Source organism: Zea mays, chromosome 3 (genome assembly GCF_902167145.1).
Source record: "Zea mays cultivar B73 chromosome 3, Zm-B73-REFERENCE-NAM-5.0, whole genome shotgun sequence".
Lineage (NCBI taxonomy): Eukaryota > Viridiplantae > Streptophyta > Magnoliopsida > Poales > Poaceae > Zea > Zea mays.
This window is the reverse complement of record NC_050098.1, coordinates 13,209,254-13,231,904: the sequence shown is the minus strand read 5'-3', so window position 1 is coordinate 13,231,904 and position 22,651 is coordinate 13,209,254. Positions and strand designations below refer to the sequence as shown.

General features: G+C 47.0%; 1 pseudogene across 1 annotated transcript; it reads right to left on the bottom strand.

Annotated features, from left to right (window-relative positions):
• Positions 1-1,418: 1,418 nt before the first annotated feature.
• Positions 1,419-4,258, bottom strand: LOC100285186 (uncharacterized; annotated as a pseudogene). The gene is made up of 4 exons (NR_159735.1): positions 3,427-4,258; positions 2,089-2,178; positions 1,930-1,997; positions 1,419-1,846 (listed from the first exon to the last, which is right to left on the bottom strand). The product of NR_159735.1 is annotated as an uncharacterized protein (transcript).
• Between the last annotated feature and the right edge of the window lie 18,393 nt (positions 4,259-22,651).

Below are 22,651 nucleotides of genomic sequence, written 5' to 3'. Positions count from 1 at the left end.
GTTTTCATCTTTATGATCAAACTTTGCCAATTCCTCAATGGCAACAAAACTTTTACCCCCATTTTTTTGAAGTAACATCTTTTTAATTGTTTCATCCCCACTTGCATTTTGTGTATTCCACATTGCTTGAGGAACGGAGCCACCAACCCTAGCACCAACTTTGTACATACCATCACCCAACAAGTCACTTTCCTCATCATCTTCATTGTTAGTGATCTGAGCCCGTTCATTGCCTTCCAATTTTTTTTGCTGAACTCCATCCCCTTAAAATAATAATGTTCCTCGACAATTCCTTTCCCTTTCTCCATCACACTTACACTTTTATTGTGAGATGAGACTTGCAAACTATTATTTTTATAACTCTGCTCCTCCGCCTTGCCAGAGTTATGTTCCATGGATCAAGAAGATTGGGATTGAACCAACTTAAATGTAGAGTTATGTTTTATGGATCCAGAAGATTGGGATTGAACCAACGTAAACGTACAGAGGGGTAAATTGAACGAAAAATAGCTTAGGGGTTACATGAATATCGTCCATAGCTGATGAGAGTAATTTGGATTTTTTTTCAAAACTTATTGTAATGCCAATTGTTGTCTTTTTTGTTTCTTAAGCTTTAGTTATAACTCTTTGTATCCGCTTTTTTTTAATAAAGCTAGAAACATACCTCACACGTTGAAGGTTCTCGAATATATTTTAGTGGAATGTGTGGTACACTGATATGGAAATAAATTTATGTTAGTATATGGCTTGCCGATGTGGATAGATTGCATATGCGTCATAATTGCATAAGCTATTAAGCAAGTGTGGTGCTGATGGATAACTTGTATATATGTTGAGAATTGAGATGGACTTAGGACCTGTTTGCTTGAGATTACAATCTCAAACAAACTGACCCACAATGAGATATAAGATTATAAGAGATATTTTAATAAAACTAAAAGCACACCCTACAGGTTGCTATAGGATCTCAACATATATAGACACAAATTCATGTTAATGGGTCATGTGGCTTGGTGACGTGAATTACTTGTGTGAATAGATATGTATTCCCTCTGTCCATATAATTTAGTCATTTTAGATTTTCCCTAGGTCAAATTATTTAAATTGTGACCAACAATATATAAAATTAAATTATTTTAAACTAAAAGGATTACATATTATAGTAGTTCAAGTCATGATGAATCTATAATAACTTTACTAAAATTTTATGAAACATCCCGCATAACCAGTCAACATTGATAGTGTTTGACTTAGGACAAACCCAAATAACTAATTCATATGAACGGAGAGAGTATCATAATTACGACTACCCTTGTGGAAGGCTTGTACGTGGAGAATAACTTTTAATGAAACTATGAGTTAATAAGATATATAGATTTCTGTAGAGGTCCAAACACAACTAATTCTATAAAAAAACTGCACAATTCCGTTCTTGTCATTGAAAAAAACATTTGCGACATGAATCCAAAATACCCGACTTTAAAGAAAAACAATGCCTCATCATTTATTTCACATCTTGCTAAACACAACAATGTGCACTGTCTCTATTTCCAAACCAGCTGGATAGAAAACGAAGAGGCGGAATAAAACCCAGCTGCAGAGAATTTTATATACACAATAACACAACAGCAAGCTCGTGCCACGCGGGATACAATACAAGTGGAGAACCAAGAAAAGAACCCGAGCTACTTGGCGGCAGCGCTGCCATTGGAGGTGGAAGCAGCAGCAGGCTGCAGCAGGAAGTCGAGGAGACGCGGTTGAAGAGCTTGATGTCCTGTTGCTGCGGCAGGTGTCCCGTGCCCGGCAGCCCGGGATCACCTTCACCGTCGCCTTCTCCCCGAGCTTCCTGCATACACACACACGGGTTACTTAAGCCGTGTGATTACTGAAGATTAATTGGACTGAAATTAAACCACAAATAAAACCTACCCTCCCATCTTGTGTGCTTTCTCGACCGGGTAGATCTGGTCGAACTCACCCCAGATGATGAACACCTCCTGCAGCAAATTGAGAAGATGTGCACATGTATGAGCGCTTTTGTGTTGGTAGTAGCTGCACGATGAAATCTAGCAGGCGAGATCGATCGACCTGAGGTAGAGGAGTCAGCTCGAAGCCTTCTTTGGCAGTGATCCCTTTGACTAGCGCCACCTTCTCCTCCCTGTTGTCCGCGAAGTGTTTCTACGTACATTTATGATATTATTTTATTATATAGATTTAATCAAACTCGAGATGTTTTAACTCTTAATTGAACTGGAATGGCTTAAAAATTAGGAAATACACAGTACGTCCTAAGTTATATAAAATGTAGGTACTCATCAATTCGTTCTCAAATAGTTGATGCTGCTATGATATTTGCACCGTTCAAGTTTTTCAAGCTTAACTAGATTTAGAGAAAATATCAGCAACATTTATATCTCCAAATAAGTTTATTACAAAATAGATTCAAAGATCTATCCAATGATACTTTATTGTGTACTATAAATATAAATAATTTATATATACATATTTAATCAAAGAAAAAAAAACCTGATTCATGCATGCATGGAAAAACGAGAACGGTAACTATTTTAGAACAAAGTGAGTAGTTTAGTTTCGTTGTAAGTTTAATTTCCCTAATTTTAACCTAATTAAGCTATATAAAATGCACCAAATATTTATGCCATTAAATTAATTTTATGGTGTACTTGTTGCGTTCCAAATTAAAAGGTGTTTTTGGTCTATTTAGTTTGTAGTTTTTACTAGAGATAATATATCTAATAAAACCTAAAATATATTATAATTTAGAATATAGGAAATACGCGTGACACATTTATTTGACATTATTGTTGGTGCTAATCAATATATACATTATGTAAACTTGATTGATGAAGTTAAGAGCACTCAACTAGAGAACAAGTAAAATGAACTGCCCCTAAATAATTGATTAGGCATGGACGGGTCACGGGTGGTAGTAAGTAGTAATAACTAAAAAAAATGTGCATGCAGGGAATGCTGTTGACAGTGATGCTTGCATCATGCATTCATGCTGGCGGACTACAAGTATGCTTTACGAGACCTAGCAGGTTTCGTGGGTCCGGTGGATGCTCTGATAGCGATGCTTTTTTAAGAAGGTTTGCTGACAGTTCGTTAGAACGTCGCTCAAATTTAAATTGGGAATAAAGTGAGGCAGTAAAATGGAGTGGACGGTGGAGTGTCACCCACTTGTAATCCTATTGACCTACCATCCTGCTGGACAATGATTGAGCTCAGCTAACGTTGTTAATCTAAACGTACCGTCTAAGCTTGATCTGTGGGCCAGATACTTAGATTTAGATATATGTAGTGTAATGTATCCTGGGCCCCAGCCCACCAAACCTAGGCCACGACCGTGAATTCGTGTCCGATGGGCCCAATTCGTACGTACGCGTATACTACCGTACGCCGTACCTGAAAGAGGTCGCGGAGGAAGCACTTGGGGATGTGTTTGAAGGGGCGGTAGGCGCTCATCAGTCATCATCCACCTCCGCCGCACCGCGGCGGTGTCGCCAGGCGCCAGCAGGTCCACCACGTCCGCCGCGCCGCTCCGACCCGCCAGCGCGCGGTCGTCCTCGGCGCCCCAGCACGCGTCCGCGTCGCACAGCGCCACCTTCCCGACGCGGACGCCTCGCTGCTCCAGCTCCCGGGCGAGGTGGTACGCCACCAGGCCGCCGTAGTTGGCGCCCACGAGGTGCACGGTCCGGCCGCCGAGGCCCGGGACGTGGCCGCCGCCCGCGAGCAGCGCGGCGAGCGCGGCGGCCTGGAACGCGTCGGACCGCGCGGGGGCGCGCGTGGCGGACGCGCCGAAGAAGAGCAGCGCCGGCACCAGCAGGTCGAAGTGGCGCGACAGCGGGCCCGCCTGCGCCGCCCACTGCCACGTCGGGTCCGGCCCGAACCCGTGGATCAGCACCACCACCGGCCGCGGAGCCGCGGAGGAGGGCTGGGCCTGGGCCTGGAGGAGGGAGGGGTGCGCCCAGAAGTGGATGGTGGTGTCGGCGTCCACGGCGGCGGAGCCTGGGCGGAGGCCGGCGGACGTGAGCGCGCGCCGGAAGAAACCGTCGATGAGGGACACCATGCCGAACCCCATAGCTCGCTCCCTCTTCTCTTCTCTTCTCTTCTCCCTGCTTTGGAAGAAGCCTCTGGCGCGAGCGTCTCGATCAGCTTGACTTGTTAACTTGTCTATGGTGAATGGTGATGATTAAAGGATGCAATCTGAGCACCAAGAATAAAGGAAAAGTGCCATAAAGATTTTAGAAGGTCTCGTCAGGGTGGAGTGCATTCTAATATCCTACTGGTCGTGGTCGCCACCATACCTACCAGGCTACCACCCGGTTGGCGAATGCTTAAGCTTTATGCTCGTCAAACATTTAGCTATTAATTCGAACTAAACGGCTACTTAAATATGCCATGCACGGTGTTAACATTAAAAATATATTATTAAACCAAAATTTCTCGCATCCATTTTTTTCATTCACTCCTTTCATAGCTGGTTCCGTGAATATAAAAACTGTTTCTCTTCGTATCTGTCTATAACCCTTGTGTTTTATCTAACACGCACACAAGATTAATTTATCCACCAACAATTTTGAAAAAAGGGTCAGTTATAGGGATAGCAATGGATGTGATTTATCCACGTACCCGCAGATAAAAACCTCGTTAGACACGGTTTTGGATAGAAGCATGTACCCGTGGATACGGATACGGGTAGCATTTGATATCCATGAATATTTTTAAAACGGGTACGAAAAATCAGTATCCATACCCGAATACACGAATATCCGTTAAAGTAACCTGACATGTGGGGTCACTGGAGTTTAGAACCATTTCACGGACCACAGCCAGCCCAAGTCCCGTCGCGGCCCGCTCATCTCCTAACCGTTTAGCCTCCCCAAATCCCCAATCTAGCAAGGCAAGGCGGCAACCCGTCTAGGTCTAGCCACAAGCCCACAACCTCAGTCCCCACCCCCACCCTCCTCGAGGCCTCGACGGCCAGCCGCCACCCCGCTAGGCGGCCACCACGACCACGATCCGGCGCCCCGCGGTCCCCACTCCTTGTGCATGCCAGTGACCTAACGTGTGCGGACTACGGACGGCTGGTCCTCACTCCCTGTCGTAGCTCATATCCGCTTGCCCTGATCCTAGTTACTTTTATTAATTCAATGCCTTACAGCTGCCATGGAAACCCCTAGTGGTGGCACTCAACAAGCCTCTGCAACTGGTCCTCCTACCATGGAAACCTCTGATCCTAGTTGTAATTTTATCAATTTGAACAATTCAGATTTGATTTTACTAGACAATTTTATATTACTCGCTGTATGCCTTAATACATGTATTAGATTTGATTTGCTGGACAAATTCTGTATGGTTGTATGTTTTTATCATATTTAAATTTGCTGGACAAATATGTTACCATATTTGAATTTGTTGGATTTAAATATGTTATATGTGTAGCGGGCAAACGGATATATCCGCGGATATCCGTTACCCACGGGTAACGGATGTGGATACTATTTTTTATTCATAGCAATAGCGACTAATGGGTACGGCTTCGGATATCGGATATAAATCGCGAATATGGATGTCTAGAGACACTATCAGCGGATAGTTTATCGGCTGTCATACCTAATCAGTTAGGAAGATGGTCTGTTGGCGATGAATGAGCAGTGCCGGATCGGGACATGCGTCACACGGATCGCATTCCAAAAGCGAGTGAAGCGACCAGACCAGGCAATGAGCTACCCGAAAACGTTAAAACAGGATTGAGAAAAAGAAAGAGCTGATGGCCGAGTTCGGCCCGTACACTGATACAATTCCTTGGGCTGGCAGGCCCGACGATCCGTGCTTTGGTTAGGCTCAGGCTCAGTTAGGAACAGGCCCATTGGAGCCCAGTTACCAACGCGCTACAGTACGACCGCAGGAGTAGCTGTTTTGCCTGTTTGTACTTTGTACTGCAGTCTGCAAATGAGTGATGTGCACACTTTGGTTAATCATGTCATTTAGCCCTGATATATACTCTTCTAGCAGCCATCATCATTTTATTCATTTTCATTGACAAGAGAGACATAGTCATTTTGTTTGTGTACTCTAGTATTGACCCTAATCCACATATGTTGAAATGTTGAAATGAATTTGATTGCAAACAAGAGAGCCTTGTCCATTTCATCCCAAAACTATGTGGATTGAGGGGTATTGGGGTGGATTTGAGGTGGATTTTGACTAGTAGTGGATTTATTCCCCTCAATCCACATGGATTTCAAACAAAACGAACAGACCCTTAGGTATAATTTAGTTAAGTTACACCTCAATCCTCCTTAATACATATGGATTAAAGTCAATACTAGAGTAACCAAACTAGCCCTTATAGTTATGGTGGTTAGCATCCATTGTTACGGCGTGGGCATGTGCTTTATGTATGCTTGAATACTGTATATTAGTAGCTGTACTAGAGCCTATAAGGTGCTGTAGTGGTTGGACGAATTTACAGCGAGCATGATACTCTTGATCAACTTATTAACTGTACTCCTGCACGATATAAGTATATTAATTGATACCTATATGGATACTGCATAATAATTATCCGACATTAATTCATAGCTAATGGCTTCCATCCATCCATATCCATGAATCCATCACATGACACTTATGTGTGTTTTTAAGTGTATTCCTTGGTAGCTCTTGTTTTAGTTCATTTGTTAGTGTTTCCATGAGTTCTGATTTTTTTTAACTTCAAAATTAAATTCTCCGGTTTGTAAAAAACACACTTCCCCTTGCAAACAATACTAATATGTGTTTTACAGTCTTTAGTGCACAACAATACGGAACTTTGTCGATAAAATAGCTATAGTCTTAAATTGATTACACCATCATCTAGATCCATCGATCAATTAATGTATAACATATCTAGCATTGATGATCAATTTTTTTGCCCCTTTAGGAATAGTTAATTACTGGTCAAAACACTATAGTAACATCAACGAGGTTTGCTTCCTTAAAAGTACACTTAGATAAAATATGTGAAACACATCCCCTGCAGTTAGATCACAGACGTGTGGGTCAGACCTTAGGTCGAGCCCAACCCAACTGCAGGGTGCAGGACTGTAGAGGATCTCGTTGTATGGCCCCCTTGGCCCTAGCCTAGCTAAAAAGGGATCTAATAGATTGAAGAATCATAGTCACAAAACTAAATAAGAACGTGACCTTCTGTCAACCAACCCTAGCCTTTGGTGACCATGTTTATGGTGCCACAATGCACTGGACCATTATCCTTATACATGTCAGCTTGCTCATGAAGTTATGAAATGTTGCATCTTATTATTACCATTGCCCATACAAAATAAGTTTAAGGCGGATACATGAATGCATCCATTTGATAACCTTTTGAGTAAACCTAGATTGACAATATGGTAATTGGTAACCATTGCATTGTGGTTGAGACGGTATATGCTGCAACTTGGCAGCTACTACACATTCCAAAATAATGTATATATAGCCATTTCAAGAAATCTGTCATGGTATGTACTCTCTTTGTTTCATAGTATAAGTTGTTTAATTTTGCCCTTAATCAAACTTCTCCGAGTTTTACGAGGAAAATATTTAATGTCTACAACAACAAATAAGTGTTATGTTAAGACATTTTATGGTGGATTTGATAAAAGTAATTCGATATTGCACATGTGATGCGTGCTAGTTTGTTTTTCTACAAACACGATCAAATTTGGTGAAATTTGACTTATGACATAACTAAAACATCATACCTTACATTTGTAACTGTATATGCATTTTCACTAACCAAAATGGTATGTTTAAAAAAAGGAAGTCAAACACTACCAAAATCTAGCTCTTTGCCGAGTGCCAAATGATTTGCCAAGTGTTTTTTCGGACATTCGACAGGAGTTTTTTGCCGAGTGCCAAACAAAAAGCACTCGATAAAAAAACACTCGACAAAGGGTTTCTTGCCGAGTGTTTTATTTTTGACACTTGGCAAATAGTTTTTTTACGAGTGTTTTTCTGACACTCGGCAAAAAGACAATTTAAAAATTGCATTTTGACGCATTAAATTAATTCAAATGAAAATGTTTCCAACTACAAATTTGTATAACCCATCAAGATGTATAATTTATATTTTAGTCATTTCTTTATATGACAAAAAAATAAAACAGTTCATAAAAACTATATCTCTCATAGTTTATGAAACTAGAAGAGAGATGCATAAGATTTGTGAATAATGGTAGAATCAACATGTGGGATGAATAAATGACCAAATAATCAAAATAAACTTTGTATATCTTGAGAAGTTATAGAATTTTGTAGTTGGCAACTTTTTGATTTGAAGTCATCTTGTCAACGAAAACTACGTCTGAATTTTAAAAATTTAAAATTCAAATTTTCAAAACGACCTCAAACGAAAAAATCACCAAAATGAAAGTTGTAGGACTTAAAAAGTTATGAAACTTTGTAGTTGACAATATTTTGGTTTGAAATCATCTTGTCATACAAAACGTTGTTTGAATTTTTCTAGCGACCTCGGAGGGAAAAACCACCAAAATAAGAGTCGTAGGTCTTGAGATTTTATGAAACTTTATAATTGACATTTTTTTGATTTGAAACCATCTTGTCATAGAAAAATATGTTTGAAATTTTCAAATTTAAAATTCAAATTTTGTAAGCGACCTCGGATGAAGAAACTATTATTATAAAAGTTGTAGATCTTGAAAAGTTATGTAACTTTAAATTTGACAACATTTTCATTTGAATTCATTTAGTTCCTCGAATAATTAGTTTACTCTCGATTTGTTATAATACATGGTGAAGAAAAACGTAATATAGACACAAGTGATATATCAATGTATTGGTAGAGGAGGTTGCACAAGGGAGAGGTTGTGAGTTTGAATTTTATCGGTCACAAAACACATGAATTCAATTCAAGAAATGATGAAAAATGATAGGACGATGGATATGAGTGTTTTCCCTAATTAAAACAATGGTTTGCTGTTTTTTGGATTTTTTTGTGATTTTTAATTTGTCGAGTGTTTTTTTGGCACTCGACAAAGTCTTTGCCGAGTGCCAAAAAAATATTCGACAAAGAACCATTTGACGAGTGTAACACTCGATAAATACTTGCCGAGTACAAGCGGACCTAACTCGACAAAGAAGGACAGTTCGGTAGTGAAAGTGTCATGGACATTGTATCAATGTCCTAAGGGATTAGGTTTGGAATCAGATGCAGTACCTAGTGTTTACAGAATAGGAAAAAAAACTAAGTGGATAAATGTAGGGGTGATTATATATGTAATGCATGACCAACAAAGGTCAATATTGTTGAGTGATCCTGCTTCTACTCTTGAGTAGTAAGAGATGGAGGCACAAGACAGATTTGCATGTTGTATTATTCTAGGTGAGAGGTCCCATTCGAGAAGGATATATTAACTATGCCCAGAATAACCAATGTTAGGAATTCCAGTCACTGTGTCGCTAGCCAGCTATATTCCCTTGACCTTTGTTCCTCAATTGTGTTAAGGTATTTTATTATGCATGCGTGGAGATAGGGTTGCACGTACGACAATTTCATGGCGGCCTCTGTTTGTATCCACAACTAATCTGACATATACAACAATAACTACTGCTATATATAGTACAGCACTTTGTTTATCTATTTCATGGCAACTAACCACGCACGATCATGGCGAGAACAAATAATTTGCTTATTAGTAATAATGCAAAATGCATGCAACTTGCCTGAATAAATTAAGCTGTGACGTATGCATGCAGCCTGGGCTGAGGTGCATGACCTGGAATCCTGGATGTTATCTATATATAATTAGCCTTTGGTTACTGACGGCAGTACTACTAAACCATTTGCAGACAGAGATTAGTGAGTGCATTAGATGCTCAACATGGCCACTAGCTCAGACAGGGAATGGCTGCCACATGCGACCTTTTGTCTCTCATGCTGCTGCATGCTACTGTTGCGCGTATTACAGACATCACAAAAGCTTAGCTTGGGTGCTGTTATTTGATTATTATTGCTAAATTAAATATCTGCTGCAACCTGCAATTTCTACCGAATGCCGAGGACGACATTATATTTCCTGCACACGATAATGTTGGTTACTTGTTTTCAATTGATGTGAATAAAAACAAGGTAACACAAACGTTAAACATTAACGACCTTCGTTCTTCGAAGCATTATCTTCTTTCAGAGATAATGGATCTTAGACGAAGGTCATGAGGAATAATATTGCGATGTAATATTATAACAAGCATCCATTTCATACTGCATTTCAGAATAATATCAAGATCTGTATTACATGTTAATAAAGTGATACAAGCTGCATATTATATTTGTATCTTCGGCTTGCTCGAAGGAGAGAATGCGAATACAACTTTCCAATTAAAGCGTGAACAATGCAGGGATATTGTTCATCTATTTATAGGCATGAGACGCAACCAAAACAAAAGTACAATTATAACTCTGAAATCTATACATTGTATTAGTACAAGTATTAAGGGTAAACATGTCTTTCTATTGTCGGCTTGATCCCTTGTATGACCTTCTCGTGATCACCTTAAGTCGAAGCTCTAACCCTCGCTGAAGCTCTGCTGCATTCCTTGCGCATATGTCACAACTTCGATATTTGGTCCTTCGACATAACTTATTAACGAAGGCTTCTGAAACAATTTCTTCACTCCGAGGACCTTCGACAGAGAAGGAGACCCCCAACAGATAACACTTTAGGACGACGATCGACCATCGATAGTGGTCAGTATGTATAGGTGTTGTTGGGGCTACAAAGTTGTGATGGTTGCTGGATTTTGATTCGAGTTGTTCTCTTTTGTTTACTTGTTGTCCATGAGTTGTCAATTGTTAGAAATAGAAGAATGTACCTATCTATGATAGGAGAATCATCAGGCTTGGGAGCCGGCATCAATTCACTAGCAGAAAAGACTTCTAAACCTACGGTGTAGTCTAAATTTTATAGACGGACAAGCATTAGTGATATTTCTAGTGGCGGTTTTTCAAAAAAACCGCATTTAGAAATCATATTTCTATAGACGTTTTTCTTAATAAACCGTCACTAGAAATCCTTATTTTTCTGAATTTTCTAAATGGCCTCGTGAAAAAACCATCAACATAAAAGTTGTAGATCTCTAAAAGTTATGAAACTGTGTAGTTGACATCTTTTTTTATTTGAAATCATTTTGGCTCTCAAAAATTGCATCTAACTTTGTCAAATTTAAAATGCAAATTTTGCAAATAACCTCGGATGGAAAAACAACAAAATAAAAGTTGTAGAACTTCAAAAGTTATGAAAATTTGTAGTTGATGACTTTTTCGTTTGAATTTTTTACAATCTCAAATATTCAATTCATACTCAGATTGTTCTAATATGTGGGCAACAAAACTACAATATAAATACGAAGTAAGTGATAGGTGGAGTGGTAGAGGGTATATGCGCGTGGGTGAGATCGCGGGGGTTTGGTTCCCACTGGCCACGTAGCACACAGATTTTGCGCGAAAAATATCGCGATTTGCGACTTCAAGCGGACGAAGCCTAGGTGAGACCCTCTCCTAATTAGAATATTTTTTGCTATTTTGAAAATCCATTTTATGTTTTTTGAAAAGATTTTCACTTGTGGTTTTATTACCTCAATCGTCAGTAGAAATCAATTTCCACTCGCGATTTTCTTAGCTCAATCGCCAGCGGAAATCGATTTCCATTGGCGATTCTTAGTTACCCGCCTGTATAAATAATTATTTCTACTGACCTCTAGTTCTGACGGTTCTGAAAAATGCCAATGCTAATAGGTTCACAACCGCTTCTATAGAGCTTATTTGTACTAGTGAGTGTCAGTTGGGGTATATGATACTAGTACAAAGAAGTTATATAGAGGCGGTTGCAAACATATTTTCACTGGTGGTTTTATTACCTCAACCGCCAGTAGAAATTGATTTCCACTGACGATTTTCTTAGTTCAATCGTCAGTAGAAATCGATTTCCGCTGGCGGTTCTAAGTTACCCGCCTGTATAAATAATTATTTCTACTAGCCTCTAGCATCGGCGGTTCTAAAAAACACCAGTGTGAATAGGTTCACAACCGCCTCTATAGAGCTTCTTTGTACTAGTGAGTGTCAGTTGGGGTCTATAGAAGCTCTATAGAGGCGGTTGCAAACATATTTTTACTGGCGTTTTTTAAAAGCACTGCTGCTAGGGGTCAATAGAAATAGTTTTTTACAGCCATGTTAGGTTAGGCAAGAGTTTAGTCGATCATCGCGATATCAGGACTTCGACGGAGACATGGAGTACTCCAGGTTAACGAGAGAGGGTGCAATGTGAGTGATGCACATGCGGCAACAATCTAGACAGGTTAGGGGCACCGCCCACCGGAATGTAATACCCTATGTTATTTGACAAGTGTCGGGTACCATAATTAGGGGTACCCCCAACACTCCTAAACACGGCTGGTAACCACCATCAGCACAACCGCAAAGTCTGATGGGCGCAGTTCAGGTCCAAGGCCTCGTCTACCAAGGGACGCAATCTCGTCTCACCCAAGCCCGACCTCGGGCGGGAACAGTAGTCCCGGACGAATTCACGCCTCGCCCGAGGGCCTCCTCAAGCAACGGGCGCACTCTCGACTCGCCCGAAGCCCAGCTCGGGCAGGCTTCATTGTGAAGCAACCTTGGCCAAATCACCTCACCAACCGACTGTATCGCAGGCGCATTCAATGCGAGGATCGCCTGACACCTTATCCTGACACGCATGCCTTAGTCGGCAAGGTCGAAGTGACCGCAGTCACTTCGCCCTTTCGCTGACCGATCTGACAGGAAAACAGCGCCGCTCGCCCCGCTCCGACTGCTGTGCCACCCACCAAGGTGAGGCTAACAACAGCCAAGCTCAGCCTCAGGCGCAACAGGAAACTCCGCCTCGCCCGACCTTAGGCCTCGGCCTCGGAAGGTGGTCTCCGCCTCGCCCGACCTTACGCCTCGGCCTAGGAAGGTGGTCTCCGCCTCGCCCGACCCCAGGGCTCAGCCTCAACCTCGGCCTCGGAAGGTGGTCTCCGCCTCGCCCGACCCCAGGGCTCGGCCTCAACCTCGGCCTCGGGAGGGATCGCGTCCTCGCCCGACCCCGGCCTCGGCCTCAGGAGGAGTCTCCGCCTCGCCCGACCTTGGGCTCGGACCTACTGTGCCACGGGGATACATCATTACCCTACCCCTAGCTAGCTCAGGCTACGGGAGAACAAGACCGGTGTCCCATCTGGCTCGCCCCAGTAACAAGTAATGATGCCCCCCCCGCATGCGCCCATGACGACGGTGGTTCTCAGCCCCCTACGGAAGCAAGGAGACGTTAGCAAGATCCTAGCAGCACCACCAGCTGTGCTTCTACAGGGCTCAGGCACTCCTCCGACGGCCACGTTATCGCCTACGCAGGGCTCAAGCGCTTCTCCGACAGCCACATTGGCATGTACACAGGGCTCAGGCACCTCTCTGCCAGACACGTTAACGCATAGCTACACCCCCATTGTACATCTGGACCCTCTCCTTGCATCTATAAAAGGGAGGTTCAGGGCCTTCATGCGAGAGGGTCGCGCGGGGGAACGAGCTGACGAACAGGCTCACTCTCTCCCTCTCGTGAACTCTTGTAACCCCTGCTACGAGCACACCCCCCTGGCGCGGGATAACACGAGCCGCGTTTTCCCCATTGTGTTCCATCTTGCGCCAACCCATCTGGGCTGGGACGCGCAGCGACAAATTTACTCGTCGGTCCAGGGACCCCCCGGGGTCGAAACGCCGACAGTTGGCGCGCCAGGTAGGGGCCTGCTGCGTGTTAACGAACAACTTCCCGTTGAGTTCCAGATGGGTAGTCTCCAGCAACCTCTTTAGCCCGGGACACTGCTCTGCTTTGGGAGTCTCGAGTTCATGTCCCTCGACGGCAGCTACGACATGGTACTCCTCCCCCCGCAGCGCGACAGCAACCACGACGGCCGTCAGCTCGCCCGTTGGCGGTGAACTCGACGACGTCTTTCCCCCATGGCGGAAGAGCAGCATCCGGGTTTGTCCCGCCACCCTCCTCGCCGCAGGAGGAGGAGGCGGGGCAACCATGGCCAGGCAGGAGGCGGCATCTCGTCGGCTGTCGGGCGAGTCGACAACGCCGGCACCCCAGCGGGGGACATGTCGGGCGTTGTCCTCGTGACTGAGACAACGACGAGTGTCGTTTCCCCGCAACGTGCCAACCCCAAGCGGATAGATGACGCCAGCACACTCGCGAAGGGCTTGCTGAGCGTTAGCCTCGTACCTGAGATAACGGTGCAGTCCGCCCCCGACGCGACTTTGTCACCGTCCATCGATCGAGAGGTACCATTCGTTTTCCACCCTGTGCCTTTTAGATTCAGCTTCGATCCACCGAGCGACCCCGCTTCGGTGAGCGCTTTCGTAAAGGCGTATCCTAACCTTCCGGGGTACCATATGTGGTCATCTTGGGACCGACTGACGGCCGTCTCGACCTACGGGCCCCCGGGTTCCGAGGAAGAGGACAACCCTGACTCCGGTTGGGATTTCTCCGGGCTCGGTAATCCCAGTGCCATGCGAGACTTCATGACCGCATGTGACTACTGCCTCTCCGATTGCTCCGATGATGGCCACAGCCTTGACGACGAGGGTTGTGGCCCAAGTCGCGAATGTTTCCACGTTGATCTAGGGGGTCACGACGAAGGCAACCACCTCGGTATGCCAGAGGATGACGATCCCCCTGGGCCTGCTTCTCGCGTTGACATCCTGCGGGAGCTAGCTGTGGTCTCAGTCCCTGCGGGGGGTCAGGACACACAGCTCGAGCAAATCCGCGAGATGCAGGCCAAGCTCGACGAGGAAGCAGGGCAACTTGTGCAGCTTCAGCAAAACATCGAGCAGGAGTGGGCAGGCCGAGCACTCACCGGAGAAACGTGTCATCAGGCCCAAGACGTCCAGCGCCGTATCGTTGATGATGCCAGGGCAAGGCTGCCCCCGGCCTCCAGCCGGGTCGGCCAGAATCTGGCTGCAGCGACAATACTGCTCCGAGCAATGCCGGAGCCATCCACTACCGAGGGGCAGCATATCCAGGGAGAACTCAAGAATCTCCTGGAGGATGCCACGGTCTGACGGGCCGAAAGCTCTGCCTCCCGAAGGCAAGGGTGCCCCCGGAGCATCGCGCAACAACTTCCTGACTCATGCGGGAGGCCTCGGTCCACACCGGGCGCACGCGGGACACGACGCCTGCAGCCCCGGGTCGCCTCGGCAATGAGCACCACCGCCGCGACCGTCGAGCCCGCCTCGACGAGAAGGTGCGCCGAGGCTACCACCCCAGGCGTGGGGGACGCTATGACAGTGAGGAGGATCGGAGCCCCTCACCCGAACCACAGGGTCCGCAAGCCTTCAGTCGGGCCATACGACGGGCGTCGTTCCCGATATAGTTTCGAACCCCGACTACCATCACCAAGTACTCGGGGGAAACAAGGCCAGAGTTGTGGCTTGCGGACTACCGGCTGGCCTGCCAGCTGGGTGGAACAGACGATGACAACCTCATCATCCGCAACCTCCCCCTGTTCCTCTCCGACGCCGCCCGAGCCTGGCTGGAGCATCTGCCTCCTGCGCAGATCTCCAACTGGGACAACCTGGTCAAAGCGTTCGCTGGAAACTTCCAGGGCATGTACGTGCGCCCTGGGAACTCTTGGGATCTCCGAAGCTGCAGCCAGGGGAATCCATGCGAGAGTACATCCGGCGGTTTTCGAAGCAGCGCACCGAGCTGCCCAACATCACCGACTCGGATGTCATTGGGGCGTTCCTCGCCGGCACCACTTGCCGCGACCTGGTGAGCAAACTGGGTCGCAAGACTCCCACCAAGGCGAGCGAGTTGATGGACATCGCCACCAAGTTCGCCTTTGGTCAGGAGGCGGTCGAAGCCATCTTCCGGAAGGACAAGCAGCCTCAGGGACGCCAGCAGGAAGATGTCCCCGAGGCGTCTGCCCAGCGTGGCGCGAAGAAGGCGAAAAAGAAGTCGCAAGCGAAGCGCGACACCGCCGACGCGGATCTTGTCGCTGCCGCCGAGCATAGGAACCCTCGGAAGCCTCCCGGAGGGGCCAACCTGTTCGACAAGATGCTCAAGGAGTCGTGCCCCTATCACCAGGGCTCCGTCAAGCACACCCTTGAGGAATGCGTCATGCTTCGACGCTACTTCCATAAGGCCAGGCCCCCGGCGGAAGGTGAAGGTGCACCAAAGCCTTATAGTGGGAAACTTGTTTTTGAAATTGTAAAGAACATTCATGTTGTATTCGGAAAGGGAAAAAACAAAGGAGAAAAGAGAAAGAGAACTGACCCTTCAACTTACACAACTTTCAAGAAGCAATCAATTTTTTTCAAGTACCTCCCGTACTGGAAGGATATGGAAATTTGCCACAGCATTGATTTGATGCATGTAACAAAAAATGTTTTTGACAGCATCATTGGAACCTTGCTGGGCATGCCGAGTAAGACAAAAGACGGACTCAAATCACGCAATGATCTAGTAGATCTTCAAATCAGACCGGAACTTCATCCAGTGGATAGTGGCAAAGGGAAGCCTTACCTCCCCCCAGCTAGCTACAACTTGTCAGTTGAGGAGAGAACAATGATTTGCAAATGTTTGAGTGGGGTCAAAGTGCCCACAGGTTTCTCATCCAATATCAGCAGACTAGTCAGGATGAAGGACTTGTCTCTATTTGGCTACAACTCTCATGACTGCCATGTGATGATGACGGTGTTCCTCCCAATTGCGGTAAGAGCCCTCGAAACAGAGCATGTCAAAGTTGTCATCACACGCTTGTGTTACTTTTTCAATGCGGTTTCACAAAAAGTAATAGCTTTAGAAGACTTGGACTATCTAAAGGCATACATCATCGAGACTATGTGCAAGCTTGAAATTTGTTTTCCTCCATCGATTTTTGATATGCAAGTACACCTAATCATACATCTCGTGGATCAGATAAAAATATTAGGGCCACTATATTTACATCATATGTTTCAGTTGGAGCGATACCTGGGAGTATTAAAAGGTTATGTGCGAAATCGCGCTCACCCAGAGGGTTCAATCATGGAGGGATACACTACAGAAGAAGTGATTGAGAGCTGTATAGATTACATCAGTGACGGAACAATGATAGGTGTGCATGTACCTAAACATGAGGGTAAACTATGTGGGAGAGGGAGAATGGGCAAGAAAACTTTTCGCGTTGAGGATTACAAGCTAGTACATTATGCTCATGGTAGTGTACTACAACATCTCACGATAGCCGAGCCTTACATAGAGGAACACCTGGATGAGCTTCGTAAAGAAAATCAGAACCGCACAGAGGACTGGATCATGAGGGAGCACAAACATCGTTTCAGCGAATGGTTAATGGACAAAAACATCCCATTCGGAGACTCTTTGGAAGAGAAAACAATGAAGAATTTGGCTTCTGGGCCATCGTGTTTTGTGACATCATGGCAAGCATATGACATCAATGGGTACACATTCTACACTAAATCAAAAGACATGAAAAGTGTTGCACAAAATAGCGGTGTTCGTATCGATGCTTTTGACCTACATGGACAGAAGACCACGTATTTTGGATTCATAGAGGAAATATGGGAACTTGATTATGGCCCAAGCATGAAAATACCCTTATTTAAGTGCCAATGGGTACAACATCCCGTGGGGGTGATAGTGGATAACTATGGACTCACACTGGTAGACTTAAAGAAAGTAGGATATAAAGATGACCCGTGGGTTCTCGCCGAATGTGTTGCACGAGTGTTCTATGTACTCGATCCAGCAGATGAGAAGATGCATGTAGTTATTTCTAGAAAGCAAAAAATTGTTGGAGTTGAGAATGTGGGAGACCAAGATGAGGAATACAATAAGTATGAAGAGATGTTCGTCTTTAACGGTCCAGAGAGAATCAAGCGTGTGGAAAAGAAAATTGATAAGAACTTAAAGCCATACATGCGGAAAAATGGTAGTTCATGAAAAATTGTATGAATCAAATTGTATTTGTTATCATGTATGATCGACTATGAATTGTGGTTGCCAATTATCTATGTGTGCTATTATAATTCATTTAAATTGTATTTGCATATTATTGTTAAAAATTAAATATTAATTCATTTAAATTGTATTTGCATATTTCTGTTAAAAATTAAAATTATTTTCATATTTAAATTGTATTTTCATATTTTTACAATCACAGGCGGTTTTTTCTTAGGGTCCGTTTGTGAAAAGGATAGAGCACCACAGGCGGTCCTAAACAAAAACCGCTTGTGATACTATTACATCACAGGCGTACTGAACCGCCTGGGACATCACAGGCGGTTTTCTAATCGAACCGCCTGTGATGTAAAAAGCCTACCGCTTGTATAGAGCTAAATTGTACTAGTGAGACAACGACAAGAAAGAGGGCGACAAGGAAGAGGAGTTCCCCGAGGTCCTCGACTGCTTCATGATCTACGGTGGGCAAGTGGCGAACGCCTCGGCTCGGCACCGCAAGCAGGAGCGCCGGGAGGTCTGCTCGGTAAAGGTGGCGGCGCCAGTCTACCTAGACTGGTCCGACAAGCCCATCACCTTCGACCAAGGTGACCACCCCGACTGTGTGCCGAGCCCTGGAAAGTACCCGCTCGTCGCCGACCCCATCATCAGCAATGCCAGGCTCACCAAGGTCCTCATGGACGGGGGCAGCAGCCTCAACATCATCTACGCCGAGACCCTCGGGCTCTTGAGGATCGATCTGTCCATGATCCGGGCCGGTGCGGCGCCCTTTCACGGGATCATCCCCGGGAAGCGCGTTCTGCCCCTTAGACAACTCGATCTGTCCGTCTGCTTCGGAACTCCCGCCACCTTCCGAAAGGAAACCCTCACGTTCGAGGTGGTTGGGTTCCGAGGGACCTACCACGCGGTGCTGGGGAGACCGTGCTACGCCAAGTTCATGGCCGTCCCCAACTACACGTACCTCAAGCTCAAGATGTCGGGCCCCAACGGGGTCATCACCGTCGGATCCACATACCGACACGCGTACGAATGCGACGTGGAGTGCGTGGAGTACGCTGAGGCCCTCGCCGAGTCTGAGGCCCTCATCGCCGACCTGGAGTGCCTCTCCAAGGAGGTGCCTGATGCGAAGCGCCACACCGGCAACTTTGAACTAGCTGAGGCGGTTAAGTCCGTCCCTCTCGACCCCAGCAACGACGCCTGCAAGCAAGTCCGGATCGGCTCCGAGCTCGACCCCAAATAGGAAGCAGTGCTCGTCGACTTTCTCCGCGCAAACACCGAAGTTTTTGCGTGGAGTCCCTCGGACATTCCGGGCATACCGAGGGATGTCACCGAGCACTCACTGGATATCCGAGCGGGAGCCCGACCCGTGAAGCAGCACCTGCGCCGCTTCGACGAAGAGAAGCGCAGGGCCATAGGCGAGGAGATCCACAAGCTGATGGCCGCAGAGTTCATCAAAGAGGTATTCCATCCCGAATGGCTAGCTAACCCTGTGCTTGTAAAAAAGAAAGGTGGGAAATGGAGGATGTGTGTAGACTACACTGGTCTAAACAAAGCATGTCCGAAGGTTCCCTACCCTCTGCCTCGCATCGATCAAATTGTGGACTCCACTGCTGGGTGCGAAACCCTGTCATTCCTCGACGCCTATTCAGGTTATCACCAAACAAGATGAAAGAGCCCGACCAGCTCGCGACTTCTTTCATCACACCTTTTGGCATGTACTGTTATACTACTATGCCATTTGGCTTGAGGAATGCAGGTGCGACATACCAAAGGTGCATGAACCACGTGTTCGGAGAGCACATCGGCCGAACGGTCGAGGCTTACGTCGATGACATCGTTGTCAAGACGAGGAAAGCCTCCGATCTCCTCTCTGACCTTGAAACGACATTCAAGTGTCTGAGAGCGAAGGGCGTGAAGCTCAATCCCGAGAAGTGTGTCCTCAGAGTCCCCCGAGGCATGCTGCTGGGGTTCATCGTCTCCGAGCGGGGCATCGAGGCCAACCCGGAGAAAATCGCGGCCATCACCAACATGGGGCCTATCAAAGATTTGAAAGGAGTACAAAGGGTCATGGGATGCCTTGCGGCTCTAAGCCGCTTCATCTCGCGCCTCGGCGAAAAAGGCCTACCCTTGTATCACCTCTTAAGGAAGACCGAGCGCTTCACTTGGACCCCCGGGGCCGAGAAAGCCCTCGGAAACTTAAAGGCGCTCCTTACAAACGCGCCCATCTTGGTGCCCCCCGCTGCAGGAGAAGCCCTCTTGATCTACGTAGCCGCAACCACTCAGGTGGTCAGCGCCGCGATCGTAGTCGAGAGACGAGAAGAAGGGCATACACTGCTCGTCCAGAGGCCGGTCTACTTCATCAGCGAAGTGCTATCCGAGACCAAGATCCGCTACTCGCAAATTCAGAAGTTACTATATGCAGTAATTCTGACACGGCGAAAGTTGCGACACTACTTCGAGTCTCATCCGGTGACTGTGGTGTCATCCTTCCCCCTGGGGGAGATCATCCAGTGCCGAGAGGCCTCAGGTAGGATAGCAAAGTGGGCAGTGGAGCTCATGGGCGAAACACTGTCATTCGTCCCTCGGAAGGCCATAAAATCCCAAGCCTTGGCGGATTTCCTGGCGGAGTGGGTCGACACCCAATTGCCAACAGCTCCGATCCAACCGGAACTTTGAACCATGTACTTCGATGGGTCGCTGATGAAAACAGGAGCAGGTGCTGGCCTACTCTTCATCTCACCCCTCGGGAAACATCTCCGCTACGTGCTGCGCCTCCATTTCCTGACGTCAAACAATGTGGCCGAGTACGAGGCTCTGGTTAACGGGTTGTGCATCGCCATTGAGCTAGGGGTTCGGCGCCTCGACGCTCGTGGCGACTCGCAGCTTGTCATTGACCAAGTCATGAAGAACTCCCACTGCCGCGACCGGAAAATGGAGGCCTACTGCGACGAAGTCCGGTGCCTGGAAGACAAGTTCTACGGGCTGGAGCTCAACCACATCGCTCGACGGTACAACGAGACTGCGGATGAGCTAGCTAAAATAGCCTCGGGGCGGACACGGTTCCCTCGGACGTCTTCTCCAGAGACATACATCAACCCTCCGTCAAGATCGACGACACGCCCGAGCCCGAGGAGGCCTCGGCCCAGCCCGAGGTATCCTCGGCCGCCGAGGGTGAGGCCCTGCGCGTCGAGGGAGAGCGGAATGGGGTCACGCCTAACCCGAACTAGCAGGCCCCGTACCTGGAATATCTCCTCTAAGGAGAGCTACCCCTCAACAAGGCTGAAGCTCGGCGACTGGCGCGACGCGCCAAGTCGTTCGTCTTACTGGGTGATGAAAAGGAGCTCTACCACCGCAGCCCCTCAGGCATTCTCCAACGATGCATATTCGTCGCCGAAGGACAGGAGCTATTGCAAGAAATACACACGGGGGCTTGCGGTCACCACGCAGCACCTCGAGCCCTCGTGGGAAACGCCTTCCGACAAGGTTTCTACTGGCCGACCGTGGTTGCCGACGCCACTAGGATTGTACGCTCCTGCCAAGGGTGTCAATTCTATGCGAGACAGACGCACCTGCCCGCTCAGGCCCTGCAGACAATACCCATCACCCGGCCGCTTGCTGTGTGGGGTCTGGACCTCGTCGGTCCCTTGCAGAAGGCACCCGAGGGCTTCTCGCACCTATTGGTCGCCATCAACAAATTCTCCAAGTGGATCGAGGTCCGACCCCTAACCAGCATCAGGTCCGAGCAGGCAGTGACGTTCTTCACAAACATCATCCATCGCTTTGGGGTCCCGAACTCCATCATCACCGACAATGGCACGCAGTTCACTAGGAAGAAGTTCCTGGACTTCTGCGAGGACCACCACATCCGTGTGGACTGGGCCACCGTAGCTCACCCCATGACGAATGGGCAGGTATAGCGTGCCAACGATATGATTTTGCAGGGACTTAAATTGAGGATTTACAACAACCTCAACAAGTTTGGCAAGCGATGGATGAAAGAGCTACCCTCGGTGGTCTGGAGTCTGAGGACGATGCCAAGCCGAGCCACGGGTTTCTCGCCGTTCTTTCTAGTGTATGGGGCCGAGGCTATCTTACCCACAGACTTAGAATATGGTTCCCCGAGGACAAAGGCATACGACGACCAAAGCAACCAGACCAGCCGAGAAGACTCACTGGACCAGCTGGAAGAGGCTCGGGACGTGGCCTTACTACACTCGGCGCGGTATCAGCAGTCTCTGCGACGCTACCATGCCTGAGGGGTTCGGCCCCGAGGCTTCCAGGTGGGAGACTTGGTACTTCGGCTGCGACAAGACGTCCGAGGGCGCCACAAGCTTACTCCTCCCTGGGAAGGGCCGTTCATCATCGCCAAGATTCTGAAGCCCGGGACATACAAGCTGGCCAACGATCAAGGCGAGGTCTACAGCAACGCTTGGAACATCCAACAACTACGTCGCTTCTACCCTTAAGATGTTTCAAGTCGTTCATATACCTCGTTTTCTTTACATACACAAATAAAGTCTAAACCGTCAAGGAAGGGTCAGCCTTGCCTCGGTAAAGCCCGACCCTCCCTCGGGGGCTAGAAGGGGGGAACCCCCTCTGCGTCA